The sequence below is a fragment of the Mustela erminea genome, chromosome 1 (genome assembly GCF_009829155.1).
Source record: "Mustela erminea isolate mMusErm1 chromosome 1, mMusErm1.Pri, whole genome shotgun sequence".
Taxonomy (NCBI): Eukaryota; Metazoa; Chordata; class Mammalia; order Carnivora; family Mustelidae; genus Mustela; species Mustela erminea.
In genome coordinates this window covers 194,351,898-194,375,304 of record NC_045614.1, presented here as the reverse complement: position 1 = coordinate 194,375,304, position 23,407 = coordinate 194,351,898, and the positions used below count along the sequence as shown (strand labels likewise).

Genomic DNA, 23,407 nt, shown 5'->3' with positions numbered 1-23,407 from the left:
CATATCAATAATGTGGTCAGTTTATTCCCTGAGACAGAGTACTACCATGAAGATGCACGTGTTTTTTTGTCTGTGTAGTATCTGAATCCCCTTCCCACATTACAACAAACAAACAAACAAAACCTGTACTATACGATTCTGAGGTGGCAGAGCTCATCTTCCTCTACCGAATCTGAGTAGACCTGAAACCTCCTTTCCACCCTCCCTGAGTGAAGACCTTGGTTCTTAGGCTCAGCAATCAGAACTGTGTATCTTGGATTTTGAGTCAGAAGCTACTGATGCAGACAAAGGGTCAGGAATGTTAGGGAAATCTTTCTGGCTGTGTGCTGTTAGTGTGCACGCTGGGAACGGAGGCAGGGGTGGGGCCAATGTTGGTACTGGCGGTGTGGATGTTCTCGCCAGGGGCTCTGAAATATGGGTGTGTTCTCGCCGGACTGGTTCTGCGGCATGATTCTGGCTATGGCTTTGGTGCAGTAACCTTCCTTTTTATTTGCCTATTCTGAACGTAGTTCTCTAGACTTCCCGAAGATATGGACAAAGCAGATATCCTTTCAATAACTTTCTTTCTCTGTTTAAATCATACCAACTACCATAAATAAAAGAATGTGATGAAAAATGTCCATGACCAGAGGAGAGGCAAAATTGTAGAAGGCATATTGCATTGACTTCACCAGTTGGAGCAAAGATCTAAGAAACTATTGAGGTGTGCCTTCTGGAGGCTCTGGAGAGTAACTAATAACTGTTGGTTACTATTTAGCCTTTATCCCTCAATGGCTAGAAAAGCTATATACATGGAGGGCACAGGTAACTTGGACAGATCTGAGAGAGGGAAAGACTTGGAAACTTAGCACAGAATGCATCAGGCCCTATTAGGTGAGTTTTTTGTTTTGTCTTTCTATTAGGTATGTATATATATATATTTATTTTTTAGATTTTTTTTTTTAATTTGACAGACAGAGATCACAAGTAGGCAGAGAGGCAGGCAGAGAGAGAGGGAAGCAGGCTCCCCGCTGAGCAGAAAGCCCGATGTGGGGCCGGATCCCAGGACCCTGGGATCATGACCTGAGCTGCAAGTAGATACTTAATCCACTGAGCCACCCAGGCCCCCCTATTAGGTGTGTTTTAAAGTGACCCACTTGTGGTAAGAGGGTTTGTGAAGTTCACGTCATTAGACATTACGCAGAAAAGGTAGAAGGGTACACACAACTGGGAGCTAGCCAGGGCAACAATAAATAGCAATCAACTCTGTGATACATGTTGGGCTGATGAGAGGCTGAATTTTAGGTAGAATTATCTAAGCAGGATGGGCAAGATTTACTTGGATGATGATGAATGCTTTTGGCAAACCCAAAAGTCATTAAATGTGTATTTCACACTGGCAGACATTCCATAAAGTCAAATCTAGAGGTGTGTGTTTAGGAAGCCAAATATCTGGCTCAGAAAGCAAAGGGAAAGGAAAGCAGTCTACCTGCATGAAATGTTTAAAATTCAGGTGTGTCTGCCTGAAAGAGGAAAGAAATAATATCAGAAATTAGAATCCTAGAAGCATATCCATGACTGAAGAAAAAGTTGTAGCAGGAAGAATTGTTCTGCTGTTTTGAAGTAACACAAGTTCTTTAAGATAAAAAACAAAAACAAAAACAAAAAAATAGCTTCGGAGGTACAGCAAGCAGAAGACTTTTCTTGCCTTGGTAGAACAGACTAGGATATGCATTTTTAGCCTATGAACTCTGTAAAATAAATTGAATTCATTATTATTATTCTTTTAATTGACAGGTTGACTTTCATGAGATGAAGCAATTTCAAGTGTGACTCATTTTATCGCTTGGTGAGTGAAATCATGATGTCGCGTATACTTGCCAATGTTAGGTACAGACTCAAAGGACTTCCATGCTCTTAGGAAAGCTATGTTGTGGGAGTAGTTGGCAGAAGAGCCTCTCAAATATTAGGCAACACTATAATTTGTATGACTTATTCAAAAGTAATTGCTGATTATAGCAGTATTCTTAAAGGCACGTGAATATCGTTAATGTGAAATCTCATATCATTTCTCAAAACTCAATTTAAAGACAATTGCCTACGTTGTTTTAATTATACTTCAGTGTTCTAACCTATCCACCCATCTTGTTGACCTATTTGCTCTAGATCAATTGTCCTGGGTGTGTATTTTTTTTTTATTTTATTTTTATTCATTCGACAGAGAGATCACAAGCAGGCATAGAGGCAGGCAGAGAATGGGGGAAGCAGGTTCCCTGCCAAGCAGAGAGCCTGATGCAGGGCTTGATCCCAGGACTCTGAGATAATGACCTGAGCCAAAGGCAGAGGTTTAACTCTCTGAGCCCCCCAGGCACCTGTGTTTTTTAAATCAAGTTCTTGTGCACTAACTCTTTCTACTCTTTCTATCATGGGAAGAAAATAGTTTGAACAAGCAGATGAGAAAAGTCTTACCTTCTTATAGTACTAAGGGGCAATAATACTGTTGAAATTATTGCCTGTGAGTTTGGGTCAAGATTCAATTATTAGACTTGTTTTTCCTTCCATAATGGTCAGAGAGAAGGAAACCGGAAGTTTGGAAAAGAGCTCCTAGAAGTTAAAGGAAGTTACCTCATAGGAGATGCATACTGATTCCATTGGGTCAGCCAACACACATGAGTCTTCCTCCAGCTGCTTGGCATAAAATGTTTAAGAGAATCATCCTTATCCCTTTTGCAAATGGATGTGAATGGAACCCTTCATGTCTGATAACAGCTTGCATTTCCAGTATGATATCCTACCCTTTTTTCCACAGACTCTAAGCAACCCCCACCCCTTCAATTCTCTTTCCACAGTGCAACTTTGCTCCTGCTTTGTTTCCTTAAATATCCTTAGTCCTCTTCCTCTTAAGTTCAGAGTTCTTTCTTCTGTCATGTGTGCCCCCACGGCACTTGGTTCATATCTGGCTCTGTAAGCGTAGGGTCTGTTTTATTACACTATTTCTGTTACTGTCTTTACCTTCACTACTTGCTGAGATTCTTTTTTTTTTTTTTTTTAATTTGACAGAGATCACAAGTAGGCAGAGAGGCAGGCAGAGAGAGGAGGGAAAGAGGCTCCCCGTTGAGCAGAGAGCCCAATGCGGGGCTCGATCCCAGGACCCTGAGATCATGACCCGTGCCGAAGGCAGAGGCTTTAACCCACTGAGCCACCCAGGTGCCCCACTTGCTGAGATTCTTAAGTGCAGGGGACTATTGTTTAGTCATCTTTGTTCCTGCCACATTGCAGGAAAACGCAAAATGCTCTCAAAATGTCCATTTGCATTCTATACATTTGTGCATGTGTATGCTCAAACTCATTATCTAGAATGTTTTAAGCTTGAATGCAGATGTTTGTCCTGGTTTTCACTTCTGTAGCTATGTGTTGTGTGAGATAGTCACTTAAATTTGCTGGATGTTTTGTCTTGTTTATTAAAAGTTGCATTTTTCTAGGTGACTTCTAAGCTGCCTTACATCTTTATATCCCAAATATGTGTCTTACATCCTAAATTTGTAATGCAGCCTTTCAGTGTGACCTCGGGTTACTTAATCTCTTCATTAAATGAAGAAAACACTTCCAGATTCATTTGGTGGTTGTGAGGATTCAATGAGACAACATTTGGAGTGGATTTTTTTTTTTTTAAGATTTTTCTTATTTATTTGATAGAGAAAGAGAGGGAAAGAGAATAAGCAAGGGGAGTGGCAGGCAGAGGCAGGGGCAAGCAGATTCCCCCCTGAGCAGGCAGCCTGATGCGGGGCTTTAGCCCTGAACGCTGAGGTCATGACCTGAGCTGAAGGCAGATGCTTAAACCACTGAGCCACCCAGGCGGCCCCTGGAATGGATTTAGATTGGTTCAGCAAACACATGTTCACTGAATATGTGCCTAGGTGCCATGAATTGTGCTGGTCCCAGGATCCCGTCTGTTCAGTGGGAAGTTACAATCTAGAAGCCTTGCCTGGTACATAATATGAAGTCATTTCCTTCTTGCTTTCTCTCCCTGGCCTATCAGTTATCAGTAGTGGAATTTGGAATGGAATGGGGGAGACAACATTACATTTTTATGTTTATTTCACCAATGATATTTACATCCAGAGATGAACCCTACTTTGAGAGCTAAAGTTAAAGCTCATGTCATTCTTTAGTAGGAAAGGGAATGACATTAATTTGGCAACAAGGGCAGAAGAGACCAGTCGAGATCAGATGGGAGCTGTGTGCTCTCAGAAGTATGTTGTGGGAGTAACTAGTCCAATGTTCTTTCAGCCTGAGAACAGCATTTAAGATTTCCTTATCTTATAAAGGAAAAAATCATTTCTGTTTAATCAGCAGAACCGAGTAAACAACAGGGACTACTTTTTCTAATGCAGCGGTTTTACTATGTATGTGTTACACACAACGAAACAATTGTGTAAGAAGCGTATGCTGTTGTTTTCAAAACAAGCCACCCAGTGGGTCTGGCCTCCAGGAAAACTGCCTACACGTTTTCAAAATGCACACTGGCCATCAGTCTCGACACTTCCATCCTGCCGTACTGGTTTGCCTCTCTTCGCCCCGTTTAGCACCAGGTCTCTGTGCCAGGCATCTCCGTAGAGCTGCAACTCTGGCTGTGCAACACCACACCCCTGGCGGCAAGGGAACAATCCAACAGTTTATTCACAAAGATGTGCTTGACAACAACTTTTTAATTACCAGGATAAGAAGGGCGCCTGGGTGGCTCAATTCTGTGAAGCCACTGAGTCTCGATTTGGGCTCAAGTAGTGATGTCGGGATCGTGAGATCGAGCCCCGAATCCCCGTCCGGCTCTGCATTCAGCGGGGAATCTGCCTGAGATCCTCTCCCTCTCCTTTTCCCCCCTCCCCACCTTTCTTAAAGAAATAAGTGGGTTGAGCCGCTGCCTTCAGCTCGGGTCATGGTCTGGGGGTCCTGGGATCCAGTCCTGTGTCGGGCTCTCTGCTCAGCCGGGAGCCTGCTTCCCTCTCTCTCTCTGCCTGCCTCTCCATCTACTTGTGATTTCTCTCTGTCAAATAAATACATAAAATCTTTAAAAAAATAATAATAAAATAAAGTACCAAGATAAGAAAGTCAGAAAACACTGGCTGGATTTTTCTTTTCAAGCATCAGCTATTTGGCTGTTGTGGAGTTTAGCTAAGGATGTTCATATAGTGAACTACATCAATAACAAATGACGGGCATTTAACTATCAAAGTAGAGGAAGAGTAGAGGGTAGAGGAGAAAGCATCTTCAAAGGCACAGAGATGAAAGGGAGTGTTCAGTGATGTCAAGATGGGCAGCGAAGCCGGACCATTGGCAGTGCCTGCAGGCAAAGCTTGGCGCCGTTGTGAAAGGTGGGACACTGCTCTGTGTGGGAGCCGCTGCGGGTTTGCAGGCAGGATGCTACGGGTCTTGCCTGGGGGCTGGCATGGCGCGGCCCACTCCCCCAGTCTGAACCCCCTCAGGGCCTCGGTGCCTGCGGCAGGTGTCTGCAGGACTTTCTGCCATGTCCACCATTTCCACCACTCCTGGTCTCCAGGGTCAGCAGGTGGGACGTAGAGGCCTACCTCTGGAGCGACATGACCTTTAGCAGAGCAGGGGGAGAATCTCTGTGGTCCTAGTGGAGAGAGGGTCTGGGCGGGGTCCTGGCACCTGAGCAGGAGACCACGAGGTGGCCGCACTGGAGGTGGCCGCACTGCGCTGTGGCTCATGGTTGCGGTGCAACTGTCTGAGCGCAGCATTTTTCCTCATGTGTAGTTGTGGGAAGTGTGTGCCCGTGCAAATGTGATGAACTGAGCAGTGTGTCCGCTGATACCATTGTAACCTCAGTTATTTAACAGAAAGTCAGAGTTTAGTTTATTCAGAGAATTGAAGTTATTGGTTACCCCTTCTAGACCTATCATATTAAGGGAAGAAACTGAGGAAATCTTGTCATCACAGATGTATGTGAGTAATGGAGATTAGGGAAGACTCTTCAAGATCTGCTCTTACTTGGGCACCTTTGGCTCAGGGCATGATCTCTGGGTTCTGGGATCAAGTCCCAGGTCAGGCTCTGGGCTCAACCAGGAGTCTGCCTCTCCCCCTGCTCATGTTCTCTTTCTCTCTCTTTCTGTCTCAAATGACAAATAAAACCATAAAACAAACAAACAAACAAAAAGAACTGCTCTTACTCTACCGAGAGGTGACAGTACAGTAAGGGGACCTGGGCATGACTTGTCTAAAGAAGTTCTTTGTTCTCTTGCTGGTGGTTGGTTTAAAAATTGGTATGTGACCCAAATCGAGTCAATGAGATACAAGGAGAGATTTCCTGGAGGCATTTTGGAAAGTTCTGTCCTCTTTTTGAAAGTGCTGATGAGTCACCAGTCTCTCTCCTGAATGTGAACAGAAAGCACTTAGCTCTGACTGGTACTGGAAACCATCTTCAGACTTCAAAGCTAAATCAGTTTAAAGCTCTGAGCTGAGAATAAGAACAGAAAGAACCAAGGTCTGGATGTCATGAGTGAGCCTTTGAAATCCATTTGACCTTGCAAACCCATTCAAACTCTCGCTTTCCAGTTAAGATCATTAAAACATTTCTTTAAACTAAAAGGGTTTAAATATATATATGCTTCCTTTCTACTTCATGTGGAAAATGTCCCCTTTAGAATCATGCATGTCAGCTCTGCTGCTTTCTCCTCAGTCACTCCCTTGGGTCTTAGGTCATACCCACTTAGAAGATTGATACCTAACTGATACGTGTCTTCTTTACTCCCACCATTTTTGTTGGTAACTTCAATATCCTTGGAATGTCGTATTCAGTCCTCATGTCACGGATGGTGAGCTCCTGCCTTAATGACCTTTACCTCTATTTCTCCTCAGCCCTCCTTTCCAAAGACACATTATCTTAAAATCTGCTACTCTCCTCCCAACTAAACCTGTTTGTTTGTTTTCTTGCTTCTTTGTTGGTCAAACGTCATCACACCCTTCTAGCTCTGGCTTGCTTTCTTGTCTAGCAATTGGTCAGTGCCTTCCTAGTTTCCCTTCCCTCCCTGAACTCGCCCGGAACCTCTGTTACCACATCCCTATTATCATCTTATCAACACTCTCTCTCCCTGCTCTTCCCCTTCGGCCTTTTACTAACTTTCAATAGCCCTTAGCTCTTGAGTGATTTGACCTTTATTTTTTAAGCTAGTGCTTCTGGGTCAGGTGTTACTAGAGAAAAAGCACATCATTAACCTGAACCCATTTAAGTGTGTTATTTTCACTTCATTTGGACCTAAGTACCATTCAATGTTCTTTTATTCCTAGTTTTCCCTGATATTGACCATTCAAAACTTTTACCTACTCTTCAAAGCTTTATCCATTCTTTCCCTCATTCTCCGCAGATATCCTAGCTTTCTCTTTCACATAGAAAATAGAAAATAAAAGCTACCAGTATAACTTGCCTCACTTTCTTATCTCCAACCTTTGTTTCCCTTTCCCTTTATCTTTCCAAGTTCTGCCTCTGTCACTCAGGAAGGAGCCCTGCCGGACTTAGTGGAGAAGGACCCTTCCACGGATACCCTTGATCTTCCTAAGTTTTGCCTTCTCTAGAGTTTTAACTACTGATGAATCAGATCCATGCATGTCGTCTGGGTTTACAACCTCTCAGGCTCTGCTTTCTCTCGTTCTGTTCTCATGGAGACTGGCACATGCCAGGTTTGTGCCGGCAGATTCAGTAGCAGTCATCTCCTGAGACACACTGTACCAAAGCAGGGGGTACACAGAGGTCCCCATTCTCACCAGTTTTGGCAAGGGACTGAGCTGAGCTGTTGAAGGGTTGGTCTTTAGTTGCCTGAAGAGAACCCTCAGCAGTTTGCCCACTGGCCTCTATTTTCCCTTACCTCTGGGTGACTGAACTTTTGCCCCACATTCCTGAGCTCCCTGATCCCTGCTAGGATTAGAATTTTTGCAGAATTGTGCCTGCTTGGCTGGTGTTATCAGTTAGGTTGCCTTTTACTGCCGAACTCCTTTTGTAGTAATGCTAAACAATAAGAAATCTTGTTAGAAGGATGTTGAGGGCTCCAACAATCCCTGAGAAACTGCAGGAAAAGTTGGGGAACAGGACCAGAAGCAGGGCCGTTCCTTAGGGTCAGAGGAAAGCAGCACAACAGACACCAGGTTAGGAAGCTGTGGCTTTGCCATAAACACTGTCACAACTACCAGAACTGTGGACAGATTCCGACTACCCTGTTTTCGTTGTTATTCAAAATTCTGCCTTGAGCAAAAGTATCAGATTGCCTGAACCTGACGGAGTCTCTTGCCTGTGTCAGGACTGCTTGGGTAGGAGTGTAGACAGTGGCAGGGAGAGATGGATCGATCCAGTTTCCTCCATGTCCCGCAGCAGGAGGTGGGATGCTTCCTCCTGTCGATAGCTGCCCTTTCAGATTTCCAGCAACCATGCACATCCTTCTTCCCATAACTAGAGCTATGAAAAAGCAGTTCCTGCCAATAACATACCTGAAAATGAACTCATCCTTTCCCTAATGCAACAAGAATCCTTGGGGCACCTGGATGGCTCAGTGGATTAAAGCCTCTGCCTTCGGCTCAGGTCATGATCTCAGGGTCCTGGGATCGAGCCCCGCATCGGGCTCTCTGCTCAGCAGAGAGCCTGCTTCCTCCTCTCTCTCTCTCTGCTTGCCTGTGCTCTCTCTCTCTCTCAAATAAATGAATAAATAAAATCTTAAAAAAAAAAAAAAAGAATCCTGACTTGCTTCATTTGATTACAACTTCAGTGGTTTGATTTTTCACCTCATTTATTTGGAAAGGGATGTGCTACCATTTTACTTATAACACAGGTAACATTTTACATCTTAAAATGGTAACCCCTCCATTACCTCGGAAAACCATTACGGTAAATAAGCAACAACAGCACATTTACTTAAAAATATGATTAAGTACCTCTGACCTAATTTCCAACTAATCTTCATCTTTTTATCTCACAACACTTTGGGGTAGTTCAACGTTGAGGGAAGACCATTTCCTCTGTTAAACCATACAATAACCCAAGGATTAGTAAATTTCTGTGAATATAAATAGGGAAGCACGAGACCACCAGCAAACACATACCAGCTCTCCCAATCTCCTCCACTACTGACTTCCTTTGAGTGTTGACACTTTTTAATCTACTCTTAAATGTGAATCCTAAAATGCACAATTATGGAATTCGAAACACCATGAGAGGACAAAATATTTCAGAGAAGTCTTCTAAATGGTAAACACAAATGCCTGCCTTTTTCTCCTTTGCTTCTAGTAAAGGGGATAGGAACCCCTGGAGGGGGTTCTCTTCACATTCTCTAACATCACCATTAAGTCTTATGGGATTGGGTCAGTAGCTTGGGTCAGGATTGGGTCAGTAGCCTGCTTCCCACCCCTCTCTCTGCCTGCCTCTTCTGTTACAGTCTGGCAAACTCAAAATAAATGCTCTCAATTAATATATTTCTTTAGACCATTGAGACTCTAGGCCTGGACACCAATAAAGACTAACACATCCCCACTTGCTAGAATTTTCTCTGTCATCTTGTTAATCAGTGTTAAAAAGATAAAGCCAGGTACTTTTTGTTTGTTTTTAGTTTTTTGTGTGTGGTTTTTTTTTGTTTTTTGTTTTTTGTTTTTTTAGTTTTTATTTAAATTCTACTTAATTGGGGTCCTGGGTGGCTCAGTCAGTTAAGTGATTGCGTTCAGCTCAGGTCATGATCTCAGGGTCCTGGGAACGAGCCCCACGTCGGACTCTCTGCTCAGCAGGGAGCCTGCTTCCCACCCCTCTCTCTGCCTGCCTCTCTGCCTACTTGTCATCTCTCTCTCTGTCAAATAAATAAATAAAATCTAAAAAAAAAAGAAAAAGGTTTAAATCCAGTTAGTTAACATATAGTGTAATATTAATTTCATAAGGCCAAATACTTTATCAGAAGTGCTCAACAGGCTTCTTCGAGCTTTAGGAATTGAAATTGCCTAGTTTATTAGTTGTTATTCCCAGGTAGACCTCAGTGGATATGAAATCTTATTTCCCTAGTCTTTAATGTAGAATAATAGCACTCTATAGTATTTCATAAATATTCAAGGATTTACTGATTAGAGGATTATAAAACTTCATTAGTATATTAATTATTTATATGAACATCATAAGTTAATGATTTTTGCAATTCAAATTATTTTACGTCTTATTTATTTACATTGCTATGTTAGAGTTTTTATTTTTTATTTTTTATTTTTTTTGTCAGCCAAAGCTTCTCAGAATGGTCTTGCACTCCTGAGATTCTACTTATCCAATTCTTCATTTCTTCTCTCTTTCACACAGACCCGAGAGCTAGCCCCAACTCCTTTATCTCCTCACCATTTCTTCTCTGACAGATGTCTCAGTTACATCTCTTGAATGTTCCATCCCATCTTGGTGTCTCCTTTTGGATGGCCTGAACTAATGCATATAACACTGATCCAAGAAGGCAGTGGTATCATAATGTTGAGTGGCACACTGCTTGCCTTTGGTTTTCTAGTCATATGAGGTAATGAAATCTCTCTGTTATTTTTTAAAAAATGTTTTTATTGTGAGTTGTAACATGCATATGGGGATATGCAGAAAATTGTACAGTGTCATGAATTATCATTAAGTAAATGCTTATGAAACCACCAGCAAGGTCATGAAACAAGACATTTCTAGAACCTAGAAGGTCTACTAATGTTTCCTCCTAAACAGTACTTTCTCTTTCAATGAAGGAAATTCATCTCCTAGCTTATGATAACATTTTCCTTATGTTTATTTATATTTTTCTCACCAAAGCAGCGTGCATACATGCATCCCCAAATAATGTACTTTAATTTTGACTTCTTTTTAGCTCCATATAAATGGAATTTTTCTAGGTATTTCATGTCTGTCATCTTCTACTCATTATGTTCCTGATATTCATCTAAGCTCTATTATTGTATTTGTAGTTTAAAAATTTTTATTGCTATATGGTACTCCATCTTATGATATATGAATTTATTTATTCTTTCTCCATTGATTGAAATATGAATTATTTCAGGATTGGGGTTATTAAAAATAATGCTGTGGACATGCTTAGATTTGTTTCTTTGTGTATGTGGCATACATTTGTTTGGTATAATCCAGTATTTGAATTTCTACTCATAGGGAATATTTACCTTCACTTTAAGGAGAATGATGAGTTAGTTTCCAAAGTGGTTATACATATTTATACCCCCACCATCACTGCATGAGTATTGCTCTACAACTTCACGAAGGAAAAAAAGAGAGAGAACTCAAATAAATAAAATCATTAATGAAAAAGGAGTTGTTACAACTGATACCACAGAAATACAAAGAATCATAAGACACTACTATAAACAATTATACACCTACAAATTGGACAATTCCTAGAAACATAAAACCTTCCAAAAAAGAATCATGATGACATAGAAAATCTGAACAGACCAATTACTAGTAAGGAGATTGAATCTATAATCCAAAACCTCTCGACAAACAAAAGTGCAGTACCAGAATTGTGAATTCTACCAATGGTGAATTCTACCAAACATTTAAAGAAGAATTAGTGTCAATTTTTCTCAGACTCTTATAGAAGAGGAGAGAATTCCTCCCAAATTATTTTATGTGACCTGCATTATCCTGATACCAAAAGCAGACAAGGGTGCCACAAGAAAAGAAAATTAAAGGCCAATGGGAGGCCTGGGTGGTGCAGTTGGTTAAGTATCTGACTCTTGGTTTTGTCTCAGGTTGTGCTTTCAGGGTCATGAGATTGAGCCCCATGTGGGGCTCTGCACTCAGTGTGGAGTCCGCTTAAGTTTCTCTCTCCCTCTTCCCTGTGTTGCATGCTTTCTCTCTCTCAAATAAATAAATAAAAATCTTTAAAAAAAAATGAAAAGAAGAAAAGAAAATTACAGGCCAATATCCCTAATGAGCATAGATGCAAAGATTCTCAACACAATATTACCAAAACAAATTGAACAATATGTTAAAAGGATCATAGGCCACAATCAGTGGGATTTATTCTGGGGATGAAAGGATGGTTCAAGATCTACAAATCATCAATGTGACATACCACATTACCAAACGGAAGGATAAGAATCATGTGATCATCTCACTAGATGCAGAAAAAGCATGTGACAATATTCAACATCCAGTTATGTTAAAGACTCTCAGCAAAGTGAGTATAGAGGGAACATACCTCAACAGAGTAAAAGCCATTTATAACGAGCTCACAGCTAACATCATACTCAATGGTGAAAAGCTGAAAGCTTTTCTCTAAGGTCAGGGATAAGACAAGGATACCTCTTCTTGCCACTTTTATTTAATGTAGTAATAGAGTTCCTAGACAGAGCAATTAAATAAGAAAAAGAAATGAAAGCTGTACAGATTGGAAAGGAAGAAGTAAAACTACTACTATTTGCAGATGACATGGTGTCATATAAATAGAAAACCCTAAAGACTCCATCAAAAAAAGTTAGAACTAAGAAATGAGTCCAGTAAAGTTGCAGAATACAAAATCATCACACAAAAATCTGTTGTGTTTCTATGCGTTCATAGCAAACTATTAGTAAGGCAAATAAAAGAAATAGTCCAATTTACAGTTGCATCAAAAATAATAAAATCACTAGGAATAAATTTAACCAAGGAGGTGAAAGACCTGTATATTGAAAACTGTAAGACATTAAGGAAAGATATCAAAGGAGACACAAATAAAAGATATTTCTTGTTCATGAATTAGAAAAATTAATATTGTTAAAATGTCCATACTACCCAAAGAAATCAACAGATTCAATACACTCTCCATCAAAATTCCAATGGCATTTTTCATAAAAATAGAACAAACAATGTAAAATTTATTTGAAATCATAAAAGATCCTGAATAACCGAAGCAATCTGGAGAATGAAGAACAAAGCTGGAGGCATCATGCTTCCTGATTTCAAATTAAAATGCAAAGCTATAGTAATTAAGACAATATAGTATTGACATAAAACCAGCCAAATAGATCAGTGGAACAGACCATAGAGCCCAGAAATAAACTCAGCAGGGCAAGAACATGCAATGGGGAAAAGAAAATCTTTTCAATAAATAGTGTTAGGAACATTGGACAGCCATGTACAAAATAGTGAAACTGCACCACTATTTTACAGCTACACAAAAATTAACTCAAAGTGGATTAAAGAATTAAATGTGAGACCTGGTATCATAGAATTCCTAGAAAGAAACATAAGTGGTAACCTTCTTGGTATAGGTGTTACCTATGGCAAAGTTTTTAAAAAAAATCTGACACCAAAATCAACAGCAAAAATGGAAAATAAACAAGTGGGACTACATCAAACTAAACAACTTCTGCCCAGCAAAGAATCAATCAGCAAAATGAAAAGGCAACCTACTGAATGAGAGTATTTGTAAATGATCTATCCAACAAAGAGTTAATGCTAAAATATATTAGGAACTCATGCAACTCAATATCAAAAGAAACAAAAAATAATCCAAGCAAAAAATTGGCAGATGATCTGAATAGACATTTTTTTTTTTCCTAAAGAAAACATACAGATGGCCAACAGGCACAGGAAAAGTATTATATATCATTAATCATCTGTGAAATACAAATCAAAACTCCTCACACCTGTTAGAATCGCTATTTTCAAAAAGGCTAGAAATAACAAGTGTTGGCAAGGATGTGGAGAAAAGGAAACTCTTGTGCATTACTGGCAGTAATGTGAACTGGTACAGCCATGATGGAAAACAGTATGGAGTTTCCAAAAAATCAGAGGCAGAACTAACATATGATGCAGCAATTCTACTTCTGGGCATTCATCCAAGGAAAATCAAAACACTAACCTGAAAAGATATATGTACCCCTATGTTCATTGCAGCATTATTTACAATAGCCAAGATATGGAAAAAACCTAAGTATCTATAAATGTATAAATGGATGAGGAAATTGATATATATATATACAGTAGAACATTATTAATTCATGAAAAGGAATGAAATCTTGCCATTTGTGTCAATATGGGTGAACCTTGAGGATATTGTGCTTAGAAAAATTAGGCAAAGAAAGACAAATAGCTGTGTAAGCTCTTTTATATGTGGAACCAAAAATTAAGAAATAAATAAAATCAACTAATTAAGTTCATAGATACATCAAACAGATTGGTGGTTGCCAAAGGTGAGGGAGTGGGGATGGGGTAGGAGAAATGGGTGAACTGTTTTAGTTATTTTTTTAATAGTTTAAATAAATTGAATAAAAAAATAATCTCTCTCAAAAAAATTGAGATGGTTGCTGTTTTCAGCCATTTAAGTTGAGAACTTTGTTATGCAGCAAAAGCTCACAGATACAAACAAACATTTTAGAGTTGCTTTCTTTTCTTTTTTTTTTTTTTTGGAATATTTTATTTATTTATTTGACAGAGAGATCACAAGTAGACAGAGAGGCAGGCAGGGAGAGGGGGAGCAGGCTCCCTGCTGAGCAGAGAGCCCGATGTGGGGATTGATCCTAGGACCCCAGGATCACGACCTGAGCCAACGGCAGAGGCTTTAACTCACTGAGCCACCCAGGCACCCCTAGAGTTGCTTTCAAATTGTTTTTAATCACTTATATTTTTCAAACTGACCAGTTTTTCTGTTTACTGCATCTGCTAATTTTCATCATGGTAGTTCATTTCTTCATGAATATTGTACTTTTTTATGGAGACCAATTTGCAGCAAAGAATTTTGTTGAGGGCCTCTGTGATTCCTAGCTTATAAATGTTTTGAGTTTTCCACTGAAAGAACCCTAGCTATTGCAATGGTCTACGCAGGGTATAATAATAATTTCTTGGCTGTAAATTTTACACAATGCAAGTGGTTTAAATTTGTATCTGTATGACACAATTTTTCCTGTGACTTTGGTTAGTTGGATAATTTTTCTAGATTCATTTTTTTCATAAACCAGGAAGCTCTTTGTGATTTTATTATTTTGAGACTCCCTTCCAACTCCTCCACCCCTACCCCCATGAAGACAAAGTCTCTGTTACCTCATGGGTATTAAAACCTCAACTCTGGACCCCAAGGGCAGTTTTTAATTTTAGCTTCTGGAAATAGCTCTTTTCTTCTTTGGAACAGAACTATTTAAAACAAACTAATTTCATTTTGTCCATCTTTTTTTTTATTTTTTTTTTAAGATTTATTATTTATTTGAGGGAGTGTGAGCACAAGTGGGGGGAGGGGTAAGAGAGAATCTTAAGTAGACTCTCTGCTGAATGTGGAGTCTGACCTGGGCCTCAATCTTACCACCCATGAGATCATGACTTGAGGTAAAATCACGAGTTGGACCCTTGACCAACTGAAGCACCCAAGCACCCTACCCATCATTTCTCCCTCCATTTTTTTCCTTCCATGTCAGATTAGTCTATCATGTTTCTAAATGTCTGGGTAGAAATCTGTAGCATTGATTAGTGTCTGCTGACTAATTGCTACAAATTTAGCATATATTCAATATTGCTTCTACTTTGTCTATTAGCTTCACTCAGCCTTTTAAATTATCTGTCTTACCCTGTCTCCCCTGAGTAGTTTATAAACCCCTTCAGTTTATAAACCCCTTCGGTTTATAAACTCCTTGGGGGAAGATACTTTGTTTTGTTCTTTTTGTATTCTGCCTGTCTTCAAAAAGATCTAGTTTGAAAACTGTTCAATGAGTGTTTTTAAATATTAACTTTTAAAATATGCATAATTTGAAAATAAGGTGATGCTATGGTAAGTTTTTTTTTTTTTTTAAAGATTCACTTATTTATTTATTTGACAGACAGAGATTGCCAATAGGCAGAGAGGGAGAGAGAGAGGAGGAAGCAGGCTCCCCGCTGAGCAGAGAGCCCGGTGCGGAGCTCGATCCCAGAACCCTGGGATCATGACTGAGCTGAAGGCAGATGCTTTAACCCACTAAGTCACCCAGGCACACCAACACTATGGGAAGTTTTGAAAATATACATTAACTACTGAAAGAACAGTATCTCTCATCAAAATAGGGTTCCGACTTTGGAATGGAAGGGTCGAGGTTTTGTTTATAGTTTGTGAGAGCTGATAAAATATTGAAGAGAACCTTACTAATGTGAATCACGCCATTGCAGTCACATAAGCAATTAGGTCACCTCTGTGCCCTGATTTATATCACCACCGAGTAGATCTTTTCACTTCAGTCATTGCTATGGCCACCAGTAGTGGCAGGTGAGATTAGTCTGTACCTTGCCTTAGCTGCACCGTGAAGCTGTTGCTTTCTGTCCTGGCCTCTTTGTCACAGCTCTGGAGAGATGCCTCTAGGAACCTGTGCAGCCATTCTGCTGTATGGACGAAACCAAAAAGGAGAAAATGCTATCATCTCAATGGGCAACCCTTGACCAGTGGAGGATGGGCGACTAGACAAATCATCTACTGTCTCATCCCCAGGTGAACTACTCTGACTCATACTCTACACAACATCGCAGAGTCTCCCGTAGGATCAAGGTCCACTTGCCCAGTAACCACCAGTCAGATAATAGGTCCTTGGTTTATCTTTCTCTTCCTTATTGTACTCTACCAAGACCCTCATTCTTATTCCTTAGGATGACTGCCTCCAAATTACTTTCACCTTGTCACAGGCTCTTCTTTTTTTGGGAGGAAACACAGGTTAAGACAACTAAACATGTCTTAGAAAAGTTGGTAAAAGAGGCCTAACTTTCTCAAAGTTATCAACTAATTCACAAATCTTACTTAGAAACATATGTCTATGAGGAAAATATTTGCCCAATTCAGGAGTAGGGGATTTAGGTTCCTTGGAGAGGTCTCCAGAAGGACAACTCCAATTCTTGTGGAGGAAACATTAAGTAGCAGTTGCCAAGGAGGACGAAATTGGTAGGAAGAGGTGGGGAAATGGACTGGTGTCACAGAGCCAAAAAGAAAGCGGAACTTAGGACTTCAGAAGGAGCTACATGTTATCCTTCCATATTTTAGGCTCTGTATTCTCAACTGCCCTCTTCTTCTTCTTCTTTTTTTTTTTTCAATCGAAAACCATTTTGGCATGGTTTAAAAGATATGCTATAACTATGTGGATCCAGTTAATAATTGACTCAAAGTTCTGCTATCTGGTGTGCAGGGTAGATGACTAATAAGTCCAGAATGCTACTTCAATAAAGCCCATTTTATTCGGCAGATAAACCAGCATGTGACAGTAGACACTCAGGAAGTTGAGGCCAGAAGGAATACCACGTTCCCTACACACTTTAATCCGGGTTGTGTTCTCTGCCTTGACAAAATTGTTGGAAGTGCGTATCTCCATAGGCTGGGGAGTTTTGTGTGTGTCTGTTTCACAGTGGCTCTGACAAGCCCTACTCATAGCAGAGGATACTGGTTTGACTTTCAGCCACAAGCTTTTGAGGAGTTATGCCTAAGGGTGGTCCAACAGGCACTTATGAAACAGAAATCTTGTCTATCTCTTAAGTAAACATTTATCAGATAGATTGGTGTATACATTTATCCTACCAGGAAGAGCCAACCTTAATATCAAACATGACTTCTTCCAAGCCTAAACAGATAGTTATGTAAGTACTAGGTGGCAGTGAAAACAATGAGAAGAACAAATTATCAAGCATCTACTTGTGCTGATCTAGACACCGTGACTAGGTGCTTTCCATGCATCATTTTTGGTCCTCAGAACAGCCTGGCAAGGTAAATGTTGTTCTCCTTATTTTCCGGTGGGAAAAACTGAAACTCAGAATTCCTCTCCCAGGGATATGCAGCCGTCAAACGGCAGGGCCTGGATTAAAATACTAATCATCAGGATCGCAATCACTCAGGCTGCTGGCATTTGTGTGTCCATCCTGATGATCACATCTGGGATGAGCACCTCCCACATTATTTGTTCCAGTGATCACTCCTTGAGTTAGTCATATCACGCCTATCCTGTACATGAAGAAAGTGAGTTTAAAAAAATTATTTATTTGAGAGAGAGAGAGAGAGTCTCAAGCAGACCCTGTTATCAGCACGGAGCCCAGCATGGGGCTCCGCCTCAGGAACCTGAGATCACGATCTGAGCTGAAACAAGGGTCAGCAGCTTAACTATGTCACCCAGGCACCCCAAGAAAGTGGATTTTGAAGGTTAAACAACTCCATCGAAGTCATACAGTGGGTACATAGCGGCTCTGGAATTTTAAATAGGACATGAAAGAACATAATACTTCACCGATTCCCTAAAGCTCCGAAAACAGATTCCTTATGTCCGGCCCTATGCCTGTCTCAACCGACATGTTTCTGTCAAGCATGTGACAGGGTAAGTTCCATGTCCCACTGTTGCCCCCAAGGGTCTGACTAATGCTGCTCTCTTCAAGGAACTGCTAACATCTCTAGCTTAAGCAATGTGCAAAGTAACTGGTGCGAATAAAATCTCTTCCCCCAAGGCCTCTCTTATGCACGGTTCATTTTCTGGACTAACAAGTCTAAGAGGTGGCCCTGCAGGGTCAGCCCCTGAAATGTTGGTAAGTTCAGTGCTTCAGTGAAGCCACAAGCAAGATTTAATGGAAAATAGGCACATTTTATGGTAAATCAGTGTGAGAGTTCTTCACATGGTGTCTAAGGAGCAATGACAAGCTGGAAAGCTAGTTGACGGTTGATCCGGATGTCTACTGTTATATTCCCCTTCCTTCTGACACAGCAAGTTTGTTTCTTAAATAGCAGAATTGTAGATCCTGAGGATTAAAGGTGGAGAGAAATAATCTCATATGTAGGTTGTATAGCAACTTCCTGGGTTTTAGCAAAGCATTTTTGACATTTTTGCACTCAGAGAAGAACCCAAGAACAATACAAAGGAGGGACAAAACAGTCTCGTTTTTATCTCTAGAGTTAGCAACAAGGTGGCAGACAATTTCCTTATTTGCTATTTGGATTCTCAAAATGCCTAGCCTCTCCTTTTATACTCATGCCCTCTAAATTGTCCCACCTAGATAGAAAGCATGATTTTTGCTGAGAGTTCTTTGAAATAAATCTAAAGCCTACTAACTAATTCCTAAATAGTAGAACAATGCAGTGACATAACTGTACAGCACACAAAAATGTGTTTTTATATGCACTTGTGTACACGAACTAAAAGTGCAGGGATAGAATGGGAGCCATTACTAATTAACGGTCAAGGCTCTGCCCTGAACAACTTCTCCATCTGCACATTGGGGTTATCCATTTTAAGGATCTAATATTTTTCCAGTTCCTAATATTTTTGTATATTCTACACAAACATAAGATCATATTACAGATGACACCCAAGAAAAAGATGAGGAATTCGTCATTAAAAACTGCTAACTTATGAAAAATTTTCTATTCCCACCTCTGTGTTTCTTATGGTTTGGGCCTTTTCTTCACAGCCTTTCCTTCTAACTTCCTGAAAAAGGATGACAGTGAGTTACCATTATCAAACCATCTCTATTAAGAGATCCTTTCTCAAGAGGGCAATCCTGCTGGACCTGGCTAGCCTTTGATTTGACAATGTCATTAAGGGAAAAAAAAAAAAAAAACCCTCTGTCAGTGATTTAAGGAAGTCCAGACCTGAGAGTGAAAGAGCAGAACCCAGGGGGTTGATCTGATTTTCCAAATCCTCTAACAAGGATTGAATACAAGCTCACAAGGAGGTCTTTCATAGGCTAATTTATTCATTTCCTTCTTGTATACCAAATAAAAGGAGGGAGTGTGGAAACTTCTCCTGTAAAAGGAAAAGTAGGCGTGAAGCCAGCATACTCTTTTCCCATTCTTGAGAAATTAGAGGAAAAGGAACACTTGTATTTGATGTGTGTCTTCCTTAAGAAAGGTACTTAGTATGGTAGAGCATATGTAAAGAAGGCCTTACCTTCTTGATTTTCCTGATAAACAGACTAGGTTCAAAGTGATTAAATATCTCAAAAATAACTAGATACTTATGGAACGAGTCAGTTCTAGTATATCCTTTTCCTGTCCTACTGTGTTGGTTCTACTGTGCTGATACAGAAGGGGTTGGCTCTGTGAGGAGCTCACAGCCTATAGTGATTGTTGACATGAAGTTAGGTTGTTTTCCTAGTTTCCAGTTCCAGGATTTGAGTTGAGTTAGTAGGTATTTTATAATGAAATCCTGTTAAAAATAGTGCTAAAAAAAGAGTGCCGTGGACATCCTTATTAGGAATTGTTGCCAGTTGAGTTTCATTGCACCTGTCAATTTTTCATGGCTTTATAACTTAGATGCACTCAGAGAAGTTGAGAATGTATCTATAACAAGAAGGTTTTGGGGCCCAGGAACATGCATCCACCAGGAAGCTGCCTCTATTACTAGCCTCCATACAGGGCACAAGATGTGTCATTGGTAGAAATGAAAACATGGCCTTTCCCTGAACTCCTGAGGGCGCTAAGTCAGTGATGACAAGTTATCTTCTACACATGTTCTTTGGTTCTAATCAGAGCGTGTTGGTTAATATTCCTGAAAATCAAATTATAATCGGGCAGTTGTCTTCAGAAAAGCCAATATTTGTTAAAGTGAAATAGTAGCAACCACAAGAACATAGTAATGGAAGAGAAGGTGTGGTAGACCTTTTTTTTTTCTCCTCCTTTCCCCCCCACAATTTCTGTTTCCAGATTGCTCAATAACATCTGCTGGTAACTGAAAATTCAGCTAAGAAAATAAAAACCCACCACTGGTCGTGGGTTTGGAACATGTATTTCCAAGGCATGTCAGAACATCCTCTCGGTTTGCCCTCATTTCCCTATTCCTGTAAATAGTAAGGAGTATTCTTTCTTTTATAGGTTTTGCCTGTCCCTTTACCTGCAACCTACCAACACAAAATAAGTATACTTTGGGGCACCTGGGTGGCTCAGTGGGTTAAAGCCTCTGCCTTCAGCTCAGGTCATGATCCCAGGGTCCTGGGATCGAGCCCCACATCGGGCTCTCTGCTCAGCGGGGAGCCTGCTTCCTCCTCTCTCTCTATCTGCTTCTCTGTGATCTCCGTCTGTCAAATAAATAAATAAAATCTTAAAAAAAAAAAGTATACTTTGGGAAATCCTATCAGTTTGGATTTGACATTCCTATTTTTAAAAAATATTTTATTTATTTATTTATTTATTCATTCATTCTACAGGCAGACAGAGAGGAAGGGAAGCAGGCTCCCCGCTTAGCAGAGAGCCCAATGCAGGCTCAATGTGGGGCTCAATGTGGGGTTCAACGCAGGGCTCGATGCAGGGCTCGATGCGGGACTCAATCCCAGGACCCTGGGATCATGACCTGAGCCGAAGGCAGAGGCTTTAACCCGCTGAGCCATGCAGGCACCCCTGATATTTCTATTAATATTTTCAGTTATACCAGATGAAAAGTAGGCATACTGCTTTTTGCCTTCTTTCCTTCCTCTCCTCAAACTATCCCTTATTTCTTAAAAAACAAATAACTTTTTATTTACATCAAAGACATAAATGTCTAAAACTTCAGGAGGCAAATAATAATGAAAAACACCACGTCTTTGTCATTTCTGCCCATCCTCTTTTCCCCACGGAAACTACATTCACCAGTTATTAAGCTGCTGGATTTTGTTTACTTTTAGAGCTCTGGACGACACGTTTATTTGGCTACTTCTTGATTTTTCAATTTTAAGCATGATCCATCAGGTTCTCACTGTAGAAAGGAAGGATTTAGTTCTCTTTCTCCCCTATTCCCACCACACCTGTGTACCCTCCGCCACACACCCATCTTTCCACTCTGGCTATTTTATCACTTTGTTGGGGTTAGTACTCAATGTTCACATTATTATAAAGAATATCCACAGGTTTGCAGAGCAGTAAATTACGATTGCTTTTTCCTTCATGCATATTCTTTTGTTCATACTACATGACCATCACCTCCTCTATGTCTGCTGCTCTGCGGTAATAATCATACCCGCTCTCCCTACGGGCATGCCCCAGCTCAGAAGCACTGGATCCAACAGGAAGTCTTTGCCAGCTGTTAGGGCATTTTCGAGCCATTTTATTGTACCTAGGGAAATTTCTGCCCAGTCCTTTCGACCATTCAAGTTGAAACTGGTTGTCGTCTATGCCCATTGCACAGCTGTCATTCTAAGGGATTCCTATTTATGTCATCTGGTGGAGTCCCTCAGCCCTTTTTGTATTGATCTCCTTTCCCTGCTTTATGCCTTCCTTTTTCTTTTTCCTTTTTTTAAGATTTATTTATTTATTAGCAAGAATATGCATGCAAGTAGGGGGAGAATGTAAGGGCCTATTCAGCCAGAGCGGCCCCACCCTGGTTGAACAGCCATTTTGTTGTTTATGCAGTAAAACTTAAATGGACCCTGCCCAATCCCTCCCGCCCCCCCAGGGGAACTTACTTAAAAGCAAGTCCGGGAAACCAGTCCCAGGTGACAAAGCCCAAATACAAGGGTGGGTCAGGTCAGGTGGAGATAACGCCCCAAATGCAGGGGTGAGTGAGTCAGGTGGAGACATCCAATCAGTAAAGCGCGTATACTGTCTCCCTAGTTACCAAGGAGTGTGGGCCCTGCCTTTTGGGCACCAATTCTGACCAAGGTGATAGGCTAGTTCAAACAGCTACTATGGGGTGAATTGTAATTCAATTGGCCACCCGTGTGGGACCTAGCATGACTGTGCAGCTTTCTCTGTGTGTAACAATCTCATTGGCTACCTGTATGTGGCCAGGCCCAACCACATGGCCTTTGCTCTATAAAAGTTAGTCTGTAAGGCAGGGAGTGGTCACCTCTTTGCAAGAGACATCCCCAGCTGGTCAGTTTGATTCTCGATGCTTGGTGTAAAATAAAGCTTTGCTTGACCTTCGCTTTGTATCACTCTCGCTCCTTTGACCATGGACCCAACAGAGGGGAAGAGGGAGGGAGAGGAAAGAAGCACATTTCCTCCTGAGTGAGGACATGGATGTGGGGCTCAATCTCACAACCATGAGATCATGACCTGAGCCAAAATCAAGATTGGATGCTCAGCCAACTGAGCTGCTCAGATGCCCTGCCTTACTCTTTCTTGATTCAATACCTCCTATTAATGGGCATTGGAGCTTCTACTTTCTGCTATATATATTTTCATACTTTTTTTAAAAATAGGAACTTCCTTCTCCTTTTTATTTATTTTTGAGAGAGAGAGAAAGAGAGTGATCTGTGGGGCAGGCGGGAAGAAGCAGAGAGAGAATCTTAAGCAATCTCCATGTCCAGCGGAGAGCCTGACAGGGGATCTGGATGTCAAGACCATGACCTGAGCTAAAATTAAGAGTCTGATGCTCAATCAACTGAGCCACGCAGGTGCCCCTGATTTTGTTTTTTAAAGTGCAATAAACCTATACGTCAGAGGAAGAGATTAAATGAGATAACACTTGGCTTTTTATAAAATCCCAACACTATCTTTTTTCTACCTTTGTCCACCCCTGATCCCATCCATATTTTCTG

At 40.7% G+C, this 23,407-nt stretch overlaps 1 long non-coding RNA gene across 3 annotated transcripts in view; it reads left to right on the top strand.

The window, feature by feature from the left end:
- Window positions 1-23,407, top strand: part of LOC116595979 — a 105,142-nt gene that overhangs the window by 76,079 nt on the left and 5,656 nt on the right. For all 3 annotated transcript variants that reach the window (XR_004287951.1, XR_004287952.1, XR_004287954.1), the window contains one exon: window positions 1,777-1,828. This is a non-coding gene — a long non-coding RNA (uncharacterized LOC116595979). The remainder of the gene's footprint in view (window positions 1-1,776; window positions 1,829-23,407) is intronic.